General features: G+C 47.9%; 1 protein-coding gene across 3 annotated transcripts in view; it reads right to left on the reverse strand.

Moving 5' to 3' along the window:
- The window catches only part of CDC42BPB (CDC42 binding protein kinase beta), a 113,375-nt gene that overhangs the window by 69,430 nt on the left and 25,753 nt on the right, over nucleotides 1–18,192 (reverse strand). The gene's annotated exons all lie outside the window — the stretch shown is intronic.

An 18,192-nucleotide genomic window follows, 5' to 3' on the forward strand; every position in this document is an offset into this window, starting at 1 on the left:
GCTCTCAGGGCCACAGGGCAGCTGGGGGTGGGGACACAAGGCGTTCTCCAAGACAACGGGCAACCACCCTTGAAAGACGCGCGGAGGCCCTGACAGTAACGGGGTCAGGGCTGGGAGCAGCACTCCACACCCACAAGGTCCGCACACACGTTCTTGAGATTCATTCCATGACCATCCACATTTTAGGAAGAAGCAAACTAAGCCAACTTTCTGTGGAAAATGGACTGGGTTGGACAGTGTCTCCCCAAAACCTGTGAATGCGACCTGATTTGGAAGTGGGGTCTCTGCAGATGTAATCAAGTTAGGATGAAGTCACAAACAGGTATGGGGTGGGCTCTAAATCCAGCATGACTGGCGTCCGCATCAAGTAAGAGATCTAGATCAGAGACACGGGGGACAGTCACGTGAAGACGGAGGCACAGATTCGAGTGACCCAGTGACAAGCACGGAACGCCAAACAGTGCTGCCACCACCAAAGGCCGAAAGGGACAGGGACAGACTCTCCCCAGAGCCTTCAGAAGGAGCATGGCCCTGCTGACACCGTGACTCTGGACTTCTGGCCACAACAACTGTGAGAGAGAAGAAAACTCTCTGTGACCTGATGCCCCCAGTTGGTGGTAATTAGTCACAGCAGCCCCAGGACCAGAAGCCCCGCGCCGTGAGACTCCAGAAGCAGCACCTGAGCGCCGACCACCCGCGCTCGGTCTAGCAGCCGCTCCGTTACATCTCCCTCCACCTTCTCCTCTTTTCACCTTCAGATCTAAATCCCTGTGTTTATGCCAACCTTTATGTGTCCTCTACAGATCTTTTTCAAATCCTCCACGATTACAGCTTTGCAACATTCCCATGGCGGGGGGCGGGGGGAATGGGCAAAATGTACCAGGGCTCTTTCTGTGTTGTTTCTTATAACTACACGTGCATCTACAATTATCTCCCCCCAAACCTGCTATCTGGTGTTTTCTGGGCTTCTAACTGAGCTCCATATTATGAATCTAACTCCAAATTCTTTTCTCCTTAACTAGTTGCTTAGTACCACCAAGGTTTGACCACCATGGTTCACTGATCCAAGGAATAAAAGCCAGGGCGCCAACTACCCATTGGCACAGAGATTAGGGAAGAGAACACACAGGCCCTGAATTATTTGTGGGGGGGGGGAGCCAGACTAAAGAAAACCCTCGAGCCAGAACTTAAAGGTCACCTATGGGTCACCTTTCTTCCAGTTATCACCTAAAATCCTCATGGAAATGCAGACTTTCAACAGCCACTGCAGATCACAATCTCTCTTGGCATCTTCTGGGGGAGCCAAATGGCACCTTCCATTTTACTGTGAAGAAAAACAATCCCAACAAATCACCACCAGGACAGCGAGTCTGGGAAGGAGATGACGCCGCTCCGCTCACCTGCGAAGGGCCCACGCCACAGTCACACTTGGTGTGCGCTGCCGCAACGCTCACTCTGGCAGGGGTTCAACACAGCATTCTGGACTCTTCTACAAAATCCCCAAAGACTCACAAAACCTGCTGGCCAGTGTTTTAAACGTGCAAATCAAACAGCAATTTCCATGGAAATCAAAGAAAATTCCACCCATAATTGTGCTAGGAACCACTTTAACTTCACATGTTCCCATTCCAGCCCCTGACCATAGACACGGTCAATGTTTATATAGCTATTTTTGTGTATTCTGCTTTTATCTCATTTCTTACATTTTTCATGTTTCTGTACCACTCAACTAACATTTTAACAGTTGCATAATATTTCACTAAGTTGACACACCAACAATTTATAATTGTGTCTACTGAATGGAGAGGTTAAATGTTTTTGAAAATTATTTTCTTATGGTGAATAAATCTGCAATGAACTTTTCATGCACACAGATTTTTTACTATTTTAAATTAATTTTGAGGATGAAACTCCAGGACTCTCCAAAGGGCACTAACATTCTATCTGGTTCCTAACCTGCCTTCCAAGCTGCATCTCCTGAGTCACACTCCCCTCACAGCCACACACTGACATCTCGTCTTCCTTTGAAATCAGCGGTTCTTTGATGCCTGTTGAGGCGGTGTTCTCCCACATCCGGCTGTGCCCTGTGATGTTAATTATCCATTCATGACACTTGCTCATTAATCACGTCTTGATGTTTTTTAATCAACTGTGTAAGAGCTTTACTTTGGCTCTCTCACACATAACAGCTGTAAACACTATTCCTCCATTCTGTTGCCTCTTTTCATCTGAACTATGCTATTTTTATTTTATAGCAATTATTACTTCCAATAAAAGTATCATTTTTAATAAAATCAAATTCATTTTTCCTTTGTCATTTTCTTAGTAAGGCTCAGAAAGTTGTGACCCCTTAACAGTCTGACAGTCAAGCCTAGTTTTGGCCAAATGGCTTTTTAAAACAGTCAACCCATTATTCATCTGCTGTTTAGAGTCTGTTGGAGCACGGTGTGAAGTGCTTATCTTAATTTCTAGTGGTAGCGATCTGTGTGTATGTACGTGGTCCAACGATACGCTATCCAGTTCTGTTTACTCCTGCCCTACTTGGCAGGAGGCGGCCCAGGGAAAAGCCCTGGCTTCCTTCCATTCAGGAGAGTGAAGCCCCAAGCGGGACACCTGGTCGCCATGCCATCTTAGGAAAGTCATCTCCTCCTCTGTGATTAAATTTTCTTATCCCTAAAACAGGCAAAAAGTCCCTCCTCCCACCTCAGCGAGGGCTGAGGCAGAGAAGCGTGAAGTCCCTTGTGGCAGATGAGACCTGGCTAGCTTTCTCATCTTTTCTTTCCACATCAACTGTCTTACTTGATGTTCCTCGACAAGTTTTCCTCTTACTCTTTTTATAGAACCTGTTTCTGTCGCTTATGCATTTTACACAGCCCTGTACAATTTCCCTGAAATGCGTGAACACGCATTTATCAGGGCCAGTCTGATAAACGGGGGAAGAACCATGGAAACACCCCAAATGAAAGCTTGGAAAGATAAAGAAACTAAGAGTCAAGTAACAGGAAATCAACTATGTGAACAAAACCTAATGTTTAAAAACAGAGGGCACTAAAAAGGGTCCAGAAGGAAAGCATTATTTTTGGAAAATGTTAGATATTTTCAAACAGTTCTGAGGACACAGTAAAAATATTGTAGTGCTATGTAAAAATCATCAAGGCTGCATTAGCTAGAACCAGAATAGAGAATTAAATCACAGCAGCAGACCACCCTGCGAACCACACAAGTACTGAGAGACCATGAAATCACTCTGACAGGAAGGACTGACACCCGTGAAAAGGAGAGAGAGTGACATTTCAAATGGGGCGTTAATCAGTGTCAACACAAGTTCAAGGTGACCCCACCACACGGACTGGGTAGAGTGAACAGACAGAAACCACACCAGTTATTCGAAGAAAATGTAACAGAAAAGGACTGTTACCTAGGTAACCACAAAAGTTGAAAGGGGGTATTTCCCTGGCGGTCCAGTGGTTAAGACTTTGCCTTCCAATGCAGGCGGTGAGGGTTCGATCCCCGGTCGACCCCCAGTCAGGGAGCTAGGATCCCACATGCCCAGCGGCCAGAAGACCCAAACGTAAAACAGAAGCAATACTGTGAGAAATTCAATAAAGACTTAAAAAAAAAAAGTTAAAAGGGAGCACTGGATTATCATGGGACAGCAGGTGCAGGAAGCAAATGCTACGCTTAGGATTGGGGAACCAAAGGCAGAAGCTGGGATTTGTGAAACCTGGGCCAAGGGCCCCGCCCAGCTGAAACTCTGAGGCTCGGCTGCCGCCGCTGTTTACTGGGGTCTCTAAGCACAAAGGCGGGCCCTAACGGCTGGGACCCAGGGAGCTGAAAGGGGCACTCGCCAGCTGATGCTGGGGTCTCTGCAAGTGTGGGAAAATGCCCAAACCGGGACCAGCTGCCCACTACCAGAAGACACTTCCTGCCAGGAGGAGGCTGGCTGCTAAGGTGCCACAGAAGACGGAAGCTGGCAGGAAGCTGCAAGGCCCACCCCCCCACACACCCCCACCTCCCTCTAGCACCTCCTTTAGGCAGAGCCCAACGGGAACAGGGGTCGGAGCCCAAACTGGGTGACGCTGGGGTAAGGAGGACGTCCGTCGGGGACAGGAGACTGTTACAAGGACTGATCACATCAGTAAACGGGTTCAGGATAACGGGGGCCAGCTTCCTCACTGTCAGAAAAGGGAGTTACGAGAAAGGGAGAACAGACCCTACGGCACTGGATTAGAAGTGGAGGCGTCGGTGTGAGCTCGTGGTTTTCAGTATGTGGACCCAGAAAAGATGCAGACATGAATGGGCGTGTGCCCAGTTACACATATGGAAGCCCCAGCTCTGCCTCTGGAGAGGGCCCGGAGGCGGCGGCACCCCAGCAGCAAGAAGCATCACTAGTGACAGATCTTGGTTCCTAGATACCATTCTCCAGCTAGGGGACCAGGACACCTCCATCAAGTCCAGAGGTGGGTCAGGAAAGCGCAGGTCAGCCTGGAACATCTTCTTGTGCCCGAAAATAAGGAAGCGCTCAAAGAATGGGAGTGAATCAAAATAAATACGGATAGTCACAGATTATCCAGCCCACTAAATAAAACAAAATCAGGAGTACACACTGATATTAAATCAATCAATGTTAAAATATCTGATGCGAAATGGGATATTTACATAGCTTCAAAGTACATCTCAACGAAATACTTGTTGATCAAACAGAGGAACAGTGCCTTCGCAGTGCGGTCTGGCAGACACTACCTAAACCAAGCGATCAGAGTGATGCGATCAGGGTGAGACTGTATGCCACCCCAAAGGACGCAATGAGAAAAATACAGTGTCACATCTGTGATTTTCCTGGCAAAGTTATAAAAGCTGAATTTAATCATGAGGAAACGGGAGGAAAACCTAAATTGAAGAGATATTCTACAAAATGACTGGCCCGCAACGGTTTCAGTCATGAAAGTCAGGAGACGCCAGAGTCCCCACAGAAGGGAGAGAGGAAGACAGCACGGAAGTCAAGGGAGCTTTGGGTCTCAGGCTCCTCTGCTACAAGAGAACAGCAGACTGGGGCTGGGGTGATCCCTTGCTAGTCTGTGTCCATGTCGTATTCCTGACTTGGGGCTAGAGACCAGCCGGGGCTGCAGGAAATACAGGCCAGACGTCCAGCGGGGAGGGGGACCACGCAGGCAACGTACTCTCAACTCCTCGGGGCACTTCTTTATACTGTTATTTGCAACTTTTCTGTAAGTTTGAAGCTGTTTCCAAAAACGTTTTTAACCTCTTTTTAAAGATCATCTGTCGCTATTTGGAAAGCAGGCCATGAGGGCAAGCATGGAAGGAGAGCTGGGGGACGCCGCTTCCCACAGGAGGTAAGCGGGGCTCGGGGTGTCGGGCCTGGAGCCCCCAGGAGGCCGCATCCAGTTTCCCTCTGGAGGCGCAGTCGCCTGCGACGTGGGTGAAGCAAGAGGAGACTCCAGGATGACTGCTGGGTTTCCAGCCTGGGCAACTTGATGAGTGGGTGCCACTTACTCATGTGGAAAGACCCAGGGATGATCGGGTGGGGTGGGGAAGGGAGCAGTGATGGAGACACTTCACAGTTACTGCTGCAGAGCCTGAGACAGTGAACAGACCAAACTGATTTTTCTCACAAGATTCTACTGCTGTTTCACGTTTTCAAAAAGGTATCCCTTCAGAACAGCCAGCTGACCTGGGGGTGGGTGGGAGGGGAGAACCAGTCTCTACGGCTAGGAAACTGGAGCTCTAGGAAACTGGAGCTCGAGCTTACTGGGAGGAAGCAGGGTAGCAGCACTTGAAAAGCATAAACGCGCCTCCACTGAGCCTAGAGCTTGCAACGCTCCTCAGAACACAAAACGTTATCGGCAAAGTTTTATGAATTATATCCACTGGGGTGCAACACAGCTTGTCATGCACTCTTAAAACATTCAGGACGCAAAGCAAAACCACAACAACCGAAACACCATTAGGGATTCATTTTAAATATCATTTATATTAAGATTAGAAGACAGACATTATGGGTAGCGTGAAGAAAACAGATCTGCTGTAATGCTTAACATAACGCTTGCTTTTCATGGTGATAATGAACTGGTAGTTTCTGAAGTAAGACGACATCACTATTCTAAATTTTAGAAAGAGTAAAATGACCTCTCCTTCCCACGCCCTCAACAAAGAGCTGCCGAGTCAGCAAACACTGACCGGGCCCCGAAGTGCGCCAGCCCCGGGACACTACTCTGAGGACAGACGGGCACTGCCGCCCTCCGACTGGCTGGCCCTGCGGGGCCCTGCACTCCAGCGACTGCCGGGGTTGACACCCGCTCGGAGTCCTGCACCACACACACCCTGACCCGCAGCTGCGGCCTCAAACCATCCCCAAGCCCCCACCCCGTCCCCGTCCCTCCGATGCAGACCACCATCGCTCCCCTGCTCCTGCAGCCGGCCTCCTGCACCTGCTCGCCACCGCTCCAGCCCTCCAGCCCCAAGGCACCATCTCCTCCAAAACCAACACAATCCCGTCACTCCCCTGCTGACAATTCCTCAACGGTTTTGCGTGGCTCTTCGATAGCATCTAAATGCTCACAGAGCTTGCTGCATGTCTGGGTCCCGCCTGCCTCCCCCTGCCCCGCGTCGCCCCTGTGCTCCCCTCAATCCCACCACACCCGTCTTTCAGCTATTCAGGCCCTCGCTCAACCATGGGTGGGATAGCCCCCCCGCCCCCATCTCCCCCACCAGCTGCTACTGTCCTCGGGGTCCCTGGCTCTAGCCAGGTGACCAGGTCAGGAGCCTGCTAGCCTTCTGATAAGTGAGCCTCACACGTGTATCTGCTCACTGCCATCTTCCCCGCGGGACTGGAGGCACGGTCTACCTCCACCTGGTAAACCGCTGCCCCGCAAGCCCCGACACAAACAGGGAACACAAAAGGGAACGCAGTAAGCACAGATGACTCAACAACCATCCTCAACCACCAGTCATCAGGAAAGGTTACTTTCTCCACTGGGAGGGCTTTTATTTTTTTCTAAGATAGAATATATTCAAAAACTTGGGTTATTTTCCACCAAAAAAAGACTGAATAATGCTTTAGCCCTTAGATAGCTAAACTCTAATTAGGAGAAAAATTTTCCTCATCTCTTCATTCTTATACAACCCAAGATTGTCCCCTATAAAACTTCTCTTGATGCCCTAAACGGCAATGAATCAATCAACCAATCAAGGGCAACCACCTGCAAATATGAGGTCCCACCTGCAAGGGAAAACTGGGAGCCCAGGGTTCCCTTTAAACAGGAAAAAGCTTTGCCAGGAAGGACTGGGGGTGGAGGGAGGATCTCAGGCTGAAACTGACTGAAAACAGTTGTGAAAAGAGAGACTGCCACCCCCACCCCACCTTTGGTTTGTTTATCAAGAGAGGAAATAAGATCAGACAGGCTGGAAGGAGCGCCCGGGAGGGGCCGTGTCAGGAAAGAGGACTGTGTCACAGGGCAGCAGCCCGAGGGCAGCGGGAAGCCTGCTCAGCCGGCCCCGGCTCCGCCTGCGCCCTGCGTGGCCTGCCCCTCCCCCCGGACCCGAGCGTCACCCAGCCTCTCTCCTGACATGGCCTCAGCCCCTTGGCAATCACACATGGAGAACTGGAAACGGTCTTTCAGATTATCCAGTCCAAACAGTACATTTACTAATGAGGAAATGGGAGCCCAAGGGCCAAATGACATGCAGAGGACACGAGGGGCAGCTCTCCTCCCTCCCGAGTGAACAGTAGCTCCGATCCCGGGAAGTTCCCCCCGCCCTCCCCCATGATGGAGACCCTCTGCTGCCTGTAGCAACTACCCCCCACCCCCTGCTGGCTGGGTACAGTGACGGGCAGCTCTGCAAGGCCGGCACAGCACCCCAAGGACCCGGGAGTGTGGCCACAGGCAGGACAATAAAGCAGACAGACATGAACTCAGCCCCTGCTGAGCACCCACGGCATGAACTCCCCACGGGCCCGGGGAATACAGGGCGAGGGCCAGGTCTTGATCCAGCATGTGGCAGGAAAAGCAAACACTCTTCCACCAGCCCCAGCTTTGAAGGAGTTCATCGTTCCAAAATGGCTTGAAATCTGTTCTCACAGTTCAGGTTGCTGATACACCTATGGAAGAATAACACCTACCATAAAGTTTTTGAAAAATGTGCTTAAATTACATTAAATGGGTTTTACTTGTTTTAATAACTAAGATTTTTTGTTAAATGACAGAATACGATCCTTCACAGGGAGCCCGTGACAAATCCTTCTCAATGTGAATCAGTCTGAGAAAAGCTGCATCTTCCAAGAAGCCCTATTAATTCCCAAACAAAGCTCTCCAAGTACGAACTCTTCCACATAAGCTGATAATCAGGAACTATAATGCTCTGAAGTGAACAAACACTGATTTTAACTTAATGCAATTTAAGATTTTAGAGGATTGAAAAGGAAGCCCTTATATGTGTATGTATAGCTGATTCACTTTGTTATAAAGCAGCAACTAACACACCATTGCAAAGCAATTATACTCCAATAAAGATGTTAAAAAAAAACAAAGAAAGAAAGAAAAGGAAGCCCTTTAATACTGTGACTCAGAAGACAAGTAAGGTTCAGATTGAGTCAGTGAAAATCTGAGAGGCTGGGGTGGGGAACGGGTGAGGAGGCTGTACTGAGTCAACAGTAAACCAGGAAAAATCTCATTCCAACAGCCTGCTGTCATGTGAAGGCGGTTAACCTCCCTAGACCCCGCTTGGGCACCAACCCGGGGGTCAGTCACGTGTTCCTTCATCTTTGCCTCCACTCCATAGTTGATCGATTGCTTTTCTCAATTCCTTTTCATTTGGTCCATCTTGCTTTGTCATTACTGAAACAAAATCCTATTGCCTCACTACCGGGTATCACTTAGAACTGTCTGCCTTCCTGAGAGTGGCATGTCCCACTTGAAGCCTCCGATCAAGGAGGTAGTGTGACCCAGAGACAGCGGGTCTCCCCCACGAGCTGCCGTGGCACTGCCCTTTGGGATTCCTTTGTCAAAGCAAAGAACTTGTGTAAAGTGAGTGACCTTCACAGCACACATCTCTTTTCTAAAGCCAATTCCCAGGGCTTCGCTGGTGGCGCAGTGGTTACGAATCCGCCTGCCAATGCAGGGGACACGGGTTCAATCCCTGGTCTGGGAAGATCCCACATGCCATGGAGCAACTAAGCCCGTGTGCCACAACTACTGAGCCTGAGCTCTAGAGCCCGCGAGCCACAAGAGAAGCCACCGCAGTGAGAAGCTTGCTCGCCACAACTAGAGAAAGCCCGAACGCAGCAACGAAGACCCAATGCAGCCAAAATAATAATAATAATAATAATAATAAATAATAATAAAAGAAAGCCAACTCCCTTGCTAATGTGAATACAAATATATGTTCTGTTAAAAAAAGAAAAAAAAAACCCAGTGTACAACAGCACAACAGGAAAGAGCCAACACCGTCGTCACACCCAGATTTCCCGCTACCCAGTGCTCCACGGACACCTTTCCTCAGCCAAGCTGGAGTAAAGCAGCAAAGCAATCACCTTGGGATAGACAGACACATCTTGCGAACTGAGGCACAGGGACAAAGCAGAGATGCTCTCAGACACAGTGCACAGCTCTGGGGAGACGCCGCGTGTGGCTCCGGGGAGGGAGCCTGGCAGGGGCCCCCGTCACTGCTGAGGGTGCTGCCTCTATAGTGACACTCAGCACAATAAACACCGACCGGTATTTTCACTCTTTGCCTTTTTTCCTAGAAGTGGAAATCGTCCTAGGACTTCTCTTGGTTGTCAAAAACAGGTAGGTCTTTCATAAAAGCAAAGTGGCAGAAACCTAATTTTGGATGAGTAGGGGATACCTGTATACAAGTCACAAAAATGCAATACGAGTACAAACAGATGACAACATTATGCTTTGATGTTTACAGCAATGAGACAGCTAGTCTCCAGGCCATTTCTGCTGTGAGTCACAGAGACGTCCTATATATGTATATGCTAAATTTAAGAAAGAGAAAAATCACAAGTCAGCGTGAATACTGGTTAGCAAACTGGCAGGGGAGGGGTAAAGCTCCCCCAAGATCACTGTCCCATTACTCAGCAGAAGGCCCAGCCGCACAGCCAGGTCAACCACAAGTGCCCTGGGTCCCCGTGTTGAGCCCAAACAGCACCAGGCCACTGCGCGAGCCTGGCAGATGTCCCTGGCACGTCCGAGGCTGTGTCCTCACCCGCTGACTGAGAGTAACAGCGCTCCTCCAGGAAGTCACCGGGGGAGTATTAAATTAGATAATCCCCACGAAGCTCTGAGCACTGTGCCCAGCATACAGTAAGTTCTCACTACACGGTAGCTACTGTCATTATTACTGGATGACAGTGTTTTCTAATCAGTTATTTATAAGTCATATTTAACAAGTAAACTATACCACCCCAAATTATCTTAGAATCCAGCTAAGTTACCAACCAAGAAGGTACACTTGTTACAAACGAGCTCTACTGGGCAGGCTACACATAGACGACACCTGGGTAGCACTTAGTAACTGACACTGAGTAGCCCTGTAAGCTAAGTACCCCAAAAAGGGCCCATGCAGCGCGGAAGGAGGGTCTCTTCTGAGGGTGTAACATAACCCACAAGCACGCCTTCCACAGCAGGGCTGCTCCTGGACCTGCTGCATTAGCGGAGGGAGGGAAATTTTACCTGCAAGGTCCAGACCAACCCAGTTTCCATTCTGCCTGCCCCGTCCCTGGTGAATAGGCCATCACTGACCTTCCACTTCAACCAGCATTTCTACTGCTTCCCCCTCACGCACCAGAGAGCAGCTGTGACTCGTGGAAGGCGTGGAACAGCGTTCTGACTGTTGTGATGACCTTCACGTTTCCACACACATGGCTACTTTTCTTCAGATGCCCGCTTAAGAACTTCTTTATAAAGGTGCAACACAAAGGGTCAACTCAAGTGAAATTTCTGCCTGAGGCAGAGACTGTGACAGGCCCCCTTGGGTCAGGCCTTTGAGCTGCCGTCTGCTTCCCCAACTTGCTCAGAGGCTCGTCACTAATTACAGCACAGTGACTGGCAAAACACGTGAGCGGAAGACACGCCTGAAAGACCACCATCAGATGTATCACCCTATTGCTTCTGGAGAAAATGGGACAAAAACCTTTTAAGAGATTCATATTTTTTTCTGTAGTAAGTAGAATTTTTGATGTAAGAGTTTTAGTTCTTTCTGTTTTGTTTGACCTCATTTTAATATGACAGGTAGAGGGCAAAGTCTACGCGGAGTGTGAATGCGGAACAGTAACTCCCTGATTTAGAGCATTTCCTAGTGTGTCTGCTGCTGAACCCAGCATCGGAGTGGCCACCAACAGCAGGCCCTGAGTCTGCACCAGACGTGAGCTACTTCTGCCATCCCCCCCCCCCAGCGCCAGTCGCCCTGCAAGCTCGGCGGCATCACCCCCATCCTACTAGTGAGAACACTGGAGCTGCACCCTGACCGTAGAGCTTCTTGAACCCAAAGCTGGCGTGGTGCCTCAGGCCTGTGTCTTCTCAGGGCACTGGGTCAGGTTTCTGGGACTGGTGGGGAATGCCGTCTCACCTTTCTGTGTCTCAGATAATCTAGTGGGAGAAAAAGGAGGCACCGGCGAGCAGCTTAGAAAGTGTTAAGGGCTTGTCAGAAGGGCCAGTTCTAGTCATCTTCCTGTAAGAGGTCATCTAAGCTACCTTGCTGCTTTGGGATTACACTAGCAAGACAGATATAAGGGGGAAAAGGTTTCAGGTTTTTGTTACCCTCTAACGTACCCCATTCCAGAATTTAACCCAAAAAATGTTCGTCATTTAACAGAATCAGGGACATAGAGAATGGACTCGTGGTTACCAAAGGGGAGGGGGGAGGGAGAGGGATGGACTGGGAGTTGGGATTAGCAGATGCAAACTGGCACATATCGAATGGATAAACAACAAGGTCCTACTGTACAGCACAGGGAACTATATTCAATATCCTGTGATAAACCATAATGGAAAAGAATATGAAAAAGAATGTATATATATATGTATAAATGTGTCACGTTGCTGTTACAGCAGTAATTAACCCAACACTGTAATTCAACTATACTTCAATAAAAAATAAATTTAAAAAATTTCTTGGGCTTCCCTGGTGGCGCAGTGGTTGACAGTCCGCCTGCCGATGCAGGGGACACGGGTTCGTGCCCCGGTCTGGGAAGATCCCACATGCCGCGGAGCGACTGGGCCCGTGAGCCATGGCCGCTGGGCCTGCGCATCCAGAGCCTGTGCTCTGCAACGGGAGAGGCCACAGCAGTGAGAGGCCCGCGTACTGCAAAACAAACAAACAAACAAACAAACAAATTTTCTTCATAATTTAATATGGCAGCTTGTCTGTTTCTTTCACTCAATTTTCTACCAACGAAGAAGAACTCAATCATGGAGTGAAAAGGTCTGGTAAACGGCTTCTCCTTCTCGACTGGAACAATCACAGCTTCTCGTTCCTTTCAACACTGTTCAATTTTCTAGGGCCTTTCAGCCATCTCTGTAGTTTTTCTTCAGACCATAAGTCTCCCACACCCTCTTTACTACACTGGTCTTCAAATGCAACAGTTCTGAAGAAATTTCACTTTAACATCTGGAATCATTCACCACAAGGGTGAATCCGAAAAGGCCCAGCTCCATGGGCAGGCAGAAGGTGAGGCTGGCTGGTCCTGCCACGTCCGTTTGGCCCACTACTGGGCACAGCACCTGCTGGCTGGCATGCTCCCCTTGCTGTAAGCAGTCACAGTGATCCTTCTGGTTTGTCCTGCGGGAGGGCCGTGCCTTTTTCTCCATCTCTAACACGCCCTGCAAGATCTGAGGAATGCAGGCCTCCAGTCCAAGTTCAATTCAAACATCACTTACTGAGGAAAGCCCAACTGGGCACCCCTACCAAGGCCGACTCCCTGCCGTTCAGAGTTCCCTTGGCTTGGCAGAGGACAGGGACAGAAACATACTGAACACAGCACATGGACAAGCAAGGTAAGAGACATAAAGAATTTTAAGAAAAAAGCTGTATGGGTGAACTTTATGGTCTGTGAATTTTATCCCAATAAAGTTGTTAAAAGAGAGAGAAAAGAAACCAGCTGTGAGGGTATGAGGGAGGGAACTTACCATCTTTTTTGCTTTTTTTGAAGGGAGATGTGAGGATAGAGGTAGAGGGAAAAACAAGTAAAAGCTCTGTGAGGACACGGACCCACCTCCCAGAGAAACGGAAATAAAAACAAAGATAAACAAATGGGACCTAATGAAACTTCAAAGCTTTTGCACAGCAAAGGAAACCATAAACAAGACCAAAAGACAACCCTCAGAATGGGAGAAAATATTTGCAAATGAAGCAACTGACAAAGGATTAATCTCCAAAATTTACAAGCAGCTCATGCAGCTCAATATCAAAAAAACAAACAACCCAATCCAAGAATGGGCAGAAGACCTAAATAGACATTTCTCCAGAGAAGTTATACAGACTGCCAACAAACACATGAAACAATGCTCAACATCACTAATCATTAGAGAAATGCAAATCAAAACTACAATGAGGTATCATCTCACACCAGTCAGAATGGCCATCATCAAAAAATCTACAAACAGTAAATGCTGGAGAGGGTGTGGAGAAAAGGGAACACTCTTGCACTGTTGGTGGGAATGTGAATTGGTACAGCCACTATGGAGTACAGTATGGAGGGTCCTTAAAAAACTACAAATAGAACTACCATACAACCCAGCAATCCCACTACTGGGCATATACCCTAAGAAAACCATAATTCAAAAAAAGAGTCATGTACCACAATGTTCATTGCAGCTCTATTTACAATAGCCAGGAGATGGAAGCAACCTAAGTGTCCATCATCGGATGAATGGATAAAGAAGATGTGGCACATATATACAATGGAATATTACTCAGCCATAAAAAGAAACGAAATTGAGTTATTTGTAGTGAGTTGGATGGACCTGGAGTCTGTCATACAGAGTGAAGTAAGTCAGAAAGAGAAAGACAAATACCGTATGCTAACACATATATATGGAATCTAAGAAAAAAAATGTCATGAAGAACCTAGGAGTAAGACGGGAATAAAGACACAGACCTACTAGAGAATGGACTTGAGGATATGCGGAGGGGGAAAGGTAAGCTGGGACAAAGTGAGAGAGTGGCATGGACATATATACACTACCAAACGTAAAACAGATAGCTAGTGGGAAGCAGCCGCATAGCACAAGGATATAAGCTCGGTGCTATGTGACCACCTAGAGTGTGGGATAGGGAGGGTGGGAGGGAGGGAGATGCAAGAGGGAAGAGATATGGGAACATATGTATATGTATAACTGATTCACTTTGTTATAAAGCAGAAAACTAACACACCATTGTTAAAGCAATAATACTCTAATAATAAAGATGTAAAAAAAAAAAAAGCAACCCTAAAGTCCTGCTACCGTATTAGACAGGAAAAAGAGAGAGAGAGAGAGAGAGAGAGAGAGAGAGAGAGAGAGAGAGGGAGAGAGAGAGAGGGAGACAGGTGCATGCACACATCCATCAGCAGAGTGATTTAGAAAGAGCAGCCTGAGCAAACAGAGGCATGAAGAAGGGAGCCACAGAGCATCCGAAAGAACACCCAGTAGGGCTTGGCTGCAGTATAAATTACATGTAGGGATGTGGAGAAAGATCTGGCCGTGAAAGTGGGACAAGCCAACGTGAACACAGACATAGCATCTTTATGTCTTTTGGGGGCCAGAGCAAGGAACCCACGGATTTTGTACAGGGATCTGATACAATGACTGGCATTTGTGTTAGCTGAATAAACGAATATGTGAAAGCATTTTGTAAACTGCAATCCTGTATATAAATGCTGTTGTCAACGATACAATGACTACCACCTAATCAATAAGGACCCAAAGGGCTTTATATACATGTTTCAAAATTATCAGAATCAATTAAACAAATACTTATTATGCACCCACTGTTTGCAAGGAACTATTCTAGGCAGTAGGAATCAATCTGTGAACAAACAAACATCCCTAAGTTCATCAAGCTTACGTTTTAGTGGAATAAGACAGAAAAGAAACAATACATATAAGGAACAAGTAGATTATACAGAGAATAGTAAACCCTTTGGATAAAAGGGAAAAAAAGCAGGGAAACTGGGAGTGAGGTGGGGCAGGGAGGAGAGTTACAATTTATATGGTGACAGTGGTCTGGACAGTCAGATTCTGACTATATTTTGAAGGTGGAACCAACAGGATTTCCTGCTGGACTGGATGTGCTGTGTGAGAATTATCCAAGGCGTTGGCCTAAGCAATTAGGAGGAGGGAGCTGCCAATGAGTGAGGTGGGGAAAGCAGGATGGGGCAGACCGGGGCAGACCGCGGGGTGAGCTGCCGGTGTCCAGCAGATGCCCAGGAGGCAGCTGGCAGCCAGCACATGAGTCTGGATTCTGGAGAGGAGCCCGAGCTGGGGCTGTGAGCTGGGGTTTCGGTACACGATTGCATGAGGGTCAGGAGCCTGGAAGAGGTCCCCCAGGGAGTTAACGGGGTAGAGGAGGGGACCGAGGACTGAGCCCAGGGAGCTTCGGTAGGAGGAGGATGGGGAGAAGGGAAGGAAGCAGCCGGGAGCCTGGGGGAACAGCCAGCGCGGTGCGCAGGAAGCCAGGACTTCCGTCCTGACGCTGTGAATTAAGTTTCTGCCATGTGGAGACCACAGGTGGCCTTGACAAAAGCAGCAGTTTTGAGGGAGTGGTGAGGGACAAAAGTCTGATTAGACTGAGTTTGAGAATGGGAGAGAGGGAGTGCAGACAGTGAGAACAGACAACTCTGAAGAGCTTTGCTGCTTTAAAAAATAATAATAAAAAGCATGGATTAGATGTTTGAATTCATTTTCACCAAATGTTTTGTTAAAAAACAACTGGACTTCCCTGGTGGTCCAGTGGTTAGGACTCCACGCTTCCACTGCCAAGGGCGAGGGTTCAGTCCCTTGGTGGGGGGAACTGAGATCCCGCAAGCCGCAACCCCATTCATTTTGGAATGGAGGGGAGTCGATCTATTCCAAACCTGTGCTCACATCACACTGATCAACTAGCCCAACAGCACAGGGAGGGGGAGGGGATGAGTATTACCGACATCTCAGAGGTTGTAAACAAAAAGGTCACTTTCATTGGCTTAGATGCTAACAATAAACCATGACTCTAGGGTTACAAAGATAAATGTCTCAAGCTTCAATAAGCAATCCACAGAATACAGCTATTTCTTTAAAATGAACATCGGACTTTCCTGGCGGTCCAGTGGTTAAGACTCCACGCTTCCAATGCAGCGGGTGCGGGTTCGATCCCTGGTCGGAGAACTAAGATCCCACGTGCCCTGTGTCGGGCCAAAAAATTAAATGAAATAAACTAAATTAAAATGAATGTAATGGCACTCGACACTTTTATGGCTAGGCCCCTGTTGCTTGGTGGGGTCACTCCCCTGATGGGCCTGCTCACCCGCATCAGGCTCCCTCCCCATGTACCCTCACCGAGCACTTTATTACTATGGGGGGGGGGTAGAATTCGTGATTTTACTCAATGGTTTTTCTTCAGTTTTTCCAGATTTTTCTCTACTGAATTTTGAGTAAAAACTCTGATAAATAAATATATTGATAAACATACAGACTGCCTTATCAAGTCAACTACTGGGATTATACACATATATATTTTGATAATACACAGATTTCACAACATGCCAAACTGAAGTATTTAAAACCATCTACGATAACAGAGTATGGCTTTTTGCTAGTTCAGCAATACAGTAACACGGCCATCTAGAGATGGTGTTATAATTCCAAATCTTACTTGTTAACTAAATAGATATCTAGGAAACTTTGTAAATGACCAGTTTCACCCTCAGCATTCTGAGTTACTTTAAAGACAAAAAGCAGTACACAGTGCATTCTGTGGTTACAGACGACGCCCTGCAAGTCAGCTGGGCAGGACCCTGCACACACCCAGCGATGAGGCGGGGATGCCCTTGGAGGACTAGGCCACCACCAGGAAGAGGGATGGGAGACGAGCTCAGCTGCAGTGCAGAGCAGGAAGAGAACTCCGTGAGCTCCTCATCCTTTCCCAGCACCAAGCCAGACCCCGGGACACCCTCGCACACACTGACAACTGGGCTGTGACCCACGGGGGCAAGACGGAGGGCGTGAGCAGCGGCAAGGAAGGGGATGTCTACAACTCTTCCTCCAAGAATGCCTCAGATTTACAAAGCCTGTTGGACTGAGGCCGAGGGGCAAAAAGGAGCTCAAAGCTTCGCCCCTGGAATCCTGTAACAGAGTGAGTGCTCATTTACCCTTCCTGGCCCCTGACTCGCAAGTCTGAGCTTGCTGGCACATTTCTAGAAGACACTGGTCCCCAGGCCTTTAACAAAGGACACTGATAAATACTGTATCTCGGAAGGAAATGGCAACTAAGTGGGGAGTGGGGAGAGTAAAACAAGAAAGTAAGAAGTTTGCAAGTCATCAGCAAATTAGTACATCCAAAGGAAGGCAACTTATTTTCAGTAGTCAGTAATTTGGAGGAATTTTTAGCAAGCAAAAATATTCACCAACATTCTGTTATGATTAAATCAGACTTGTGCCATGGTTCAATTTAGGAAACCTAAGAAGATAGGATCTTGACTTAATACTTTAAATTTGTCTTTTACTCTCTTTTCCACCCCAAATACTTGATAAAATTATCACCACTGTCTGAACATCTACATATGTGTCAGGAATGTCATATAATAGTTTCTAAAACCTACAGGATAGATATTATCTGCTTTTGATAAATAAGCAAACTGAGAAAACACAAAGCCCAAGTTCACATAAATGCTTGGTATTTTTATTCCCTTGTTATTTATCTTTATTTCCACATGTGTGACTTCACATTTCTTATAAAATTTAAAAATTTCAATTTTAAAAAACAAGGGAAGGGGCTTCCCTGGTGGCGCAGTGGTTGAGAGTCCGCCTGCCGATGCAGGGGACAAGTGTTCGTGCCCCGGTCCGGGAAGATCCCACATGCCGCGGAGCGGCTGGGCCCGTGAGCCATGGCCGCTGAGCCTGCGCGTCCAGAGCCTGTGCTCCGCGGCGGGAGAGGCCACAACAGTGAGAGGCCCGCGTACCGCAAAAAAAAAAAAAAAAAAAAACAAGGGAA

This window comes from Mesoplodon bidens (genome assembly GCF_964165515.1).
Source record: "Mesoplodon bidens genome assembly, chromosome: 3".
In the NCBI taxonomy this organism is placed as follows: domain Eukaryota; kingdom Metazoa; phylum Chordata; class Mammalia; order Artiodactyla; family Ziphiidae; genus Mesoplodon; species Mesoplodon bidens.